Genomic DNA, 3,505 nt, shown 5'->3' with positions numbered 1-3,505 from the left:
CACCACATGCCAGCCAGCCCCGCCCCCTGGTGGGCTGAGCGGGATACACACACACACACACACACACACACACACACACACACAAAATAAATTTTAAAAAATAAATAAATAAACACGTATTGCAATACCTTTACAGAAAGTTACAGGAAATAGCTAGTCCTACTTCCCAATGTCTGGGCCCGTATGTGATTCTCCCCCTTTGGGTGTAGGTTGTGTCAAATGACTCACTTTTTTGTTTATTATTTTTGGTGGAGGGCCTTGAAGGTTTTGTTGTCTGTTTTAGGTTTGTTTTTTTGAGACAGGCTCCCACTGCGTAGCCCAGGCTGGCCTTGAACCTACAGCGATCCTCCTACCCCAGCCTCCCAAGCGCTGGGATGGCAGCGCGCGCCACAACACCCAGTTCCAAAGGACTTCCTCCTGATGAATAAAATACAGCAGAAAATGGTAAGTGCTCCTTCTGAGATGAGGTTGCAAGAATCATTGCTCCCTGTCAGCCCTCTCTCCCACTCTCTCTTGAGTCCCTTTCGCTGGTGGTAGCTCCCAGCCAACACCAGGCACCTTCAGAGTGACTGGGAGCCGGGGCGCCCTGCCCCCCCCACCGCACACTGAGCGTGCGGACGACCCTGCAGCCCCTTCACGTCCTCCCAAGGGAAGTTGCACGACTAGGCTAAGCCCAGACTCTTGGCCCAGAGAAACTATCAGACCAAGCAACCGTTCTATGGTCTTACATCACTAAGCTTTGGAGTCGTTTATGATGGAGACTATAATACAGGTAGCTCGTGGGGCCCCTGGGGAAGGTGGAGAAGTTGAGTAGACCTGGAACCAGAACCCAGCTGAGATTGCAGCACCGGCTTAGAAACATAATCTCTCGTCCATAGCACATTCCCACCCCACCCCCCGTGCACCTTCCCCCCCCCAAATGGCCAATGCTATATTTCATTTGCGTTTTTATAAATTATCTCCAACCACGGTCCTCCTTTTATGGAAAGGGACCGAGAAGGGATGTCGTCATCCGTCATGGACCTTGAGATGTGTGGGATTTTGGAGGAGGACGTGTAAACAGACAGACCGGAGAGGTGAACCGTGTGGCCCATCCGGGCACAAAACCGAGCAGCCACAGGGCTCCAGCAGCAACATCCGCGCTGGCAGAGCCACTTACATGCCCCACCGGGAGGAGCAGGGAGGGCAGATGGGGCCTGTCCCCAGGCCCACTGTGCGGGAGCCACCCAGCACCAGACCTGCAAAGATGCGCCGACTCTCTCCATTTTGCCCGCAGGTTTTCCCTCTTCATACCAGGCTCAAGGAGAGAATGGGAAGTCCTGGGGTGCGTGCTAGCCACAGGGCCAGCACTGTGCTGATGGCAACTGCTTCTCAGTTCAGAGTTTGACTTAGGACTTCTTGACCTTCTTCTTCTTCCTTTTTTTTTTTTTTTTGTTGTTGTTGTTGTTGTTGTTGTTTGTTTTTTGCAGAACCAGGGATTAAACTCAGGCCCTTGTGCTTGCCAGGCAAGCGCTTATTCTACTGAGCTATCTCCCTGGCTCCTCCTCCTCCTCTTCTCTTTTTCCTCCTCCTCCTCCTTCTCCTCCTCATGCTCCTCATCCTTCTCCTCTTCCTCTTTCTCCTTCTCCTTGTCTTTTTTGAGGCAGGGTCTCACGGTACAGCTCAGGCTGGCCTTGAGCTCACTTTGTAGCCCAGGCTGGTCTCAAACTCCCAGCGATCCTCCTGCCTCAGCCAGCCTCCTGAGTGCTGGGATTACAGGTATGCGCCACCACGCCTGGCTTCAACTTCTGATGGTGTGAAAGCAATATTCACTTAGTAGAAACCAGACTTTGAGTTACAATTCTTCTCTTTTCTGAAGCTCACGTTACGTGACAGGCAGTCAGTCACACCACCGGGAAGGGCAGCTACGCTTCTAGGCGGCATGGTCCACAGGATGAAACAGCAGGGTGTTAGTAAAGGGACACAGAGGAGGAAGCAGCAAAGCAGCCCTGGGAGAGCACGTTTAGGAGAGCCAGAGAAGTGATGACCAGGAAAGAAAGAGAAGGCTGGGAAGATTTGGGGGTGCTTAGGATGGTGCTGAAGAACCGGGGCGTCAGTCAGGCTCACCCAGTTCAGAGCTATTAACTGAGCACCTACTACATGCCACCTGCTGTTCGGGGTGTTGGGGGCTGTCCCTGGCCCAGGAGCTGACACAGAGTGGGGAGACAGCCAGCAAGTGAGACCCATGAGCAGGTTATCAGCAGCCAGGGCTGGAACAGAGAAGGAGGCGGGCCGGGGCCAAGACACAGGGGATGGGCAGCAGAGCTGGGGAGAGGCTCTGTGAGGAGGAGGTGCTGAGCAGACCTGAGGGAGGGGTGAAGGCAGTGACTGCCCAAAGGCCTCCGCCAGAGAAGAGGCAAGTGAGGACCTCAGGATTAATAGATTTCCTGTGGCCACACGGGACCAGGTCCACAGGGGACCCAGAGCAGGCAACTGCGATGACCCAAACTGGAGGTGAAGCGCTTGCTCAAAGATGCTCCCGTTTTCAGGCAGGGCAAACAAAACTGCGGGGAATGCGTGCAGCGGAAAGCCATGAGCCGCTGGGAATGCGACGAAGCAGATGCATCTCAAAACACTCATGCTGACAGAGCTGGGGAGATAGCTTGGTGGTCTAAGTGCCTGCCTTGCAAACGCAAGGTCCTGAGTTTGAGCCCTGGTACTGCGTGCCCTGCCACCCTGAAACCTGGTGTGTGGTGCACGCCTGTGATCTTAGCACGGGGGAGGCTGAGATAGGAGGATCACTTTGGGTCCGAGCTGTGTAGTGAGACGCTGTATCAACAAAATAAATTTTTTAATTTAAAAAATAATAATTGTCTTGAGCAAAAAAAGCAAACACAGGAGGACATGTGTGTAACCCCATTTGTATAAGAGACAGTCTTGCCTTTATTACAGAAATGGTAATCTGGCCTGGTAATCTTCGTGTGTGTGTGTGTGTGTGTGTGTGTGTGTGTGTGTGTGTGTGTATTTAGTACAGGGTCTCATTACACAGATCATACTCGTAGTGATCCTCCTGTTTTCAGCCCCCCAAGCGCTGGGATTACAGACGCACACCATGCAGGGCCGGCACCACACGCCAGGAATCGAACCCTGGTCCCTGCACCTGCGTAAGCAAGCGCTTTAGTCTGCTGAACTATCTGGCCGGCCCGAATAGGCATTCATTCTGACAGTCTGTATTCACAATTTCTGCAGGTCCTTGTGTGCCGCTGAGAAGTTCTAAAGATGTTATGGAGCTATATCGCTCCTGGCATTTGGACTCCCTCAATGATGGGATTTCTCCCAAATGGTAACTCACATAGGCTTAGAGGCAAGGGAGCCTAAACATATTGCTTAATATGTAGCAGAACTAGTGTCACAGACAAATGAATTTCCTTTTATACACACTGGATTAGATTTGCTGTCATTAGTCCGTGTTATATCTGACTTGGAAACAGTGTAACTACTCACAGCTCCCTGCCAAAACTGAGCT

The sequence above is a fragment of the Octodon degus genome, unplaced genomic scaffold, assembly GCF_000260255.1.
Source record: "Octodon degus isolate 3935 unplaced genomic scaffold, OctDeg1.0 scaffold00197, whole genome shotgun sequence".
Lineage (NCBI taxonomy): Eukaryota > Metazoa > Chordata > Mammalia > Rodentia > Octodontidae > Octodon > Octodon degus.
Note: the sequence above shows the minus strand (reverse complement) of the source record.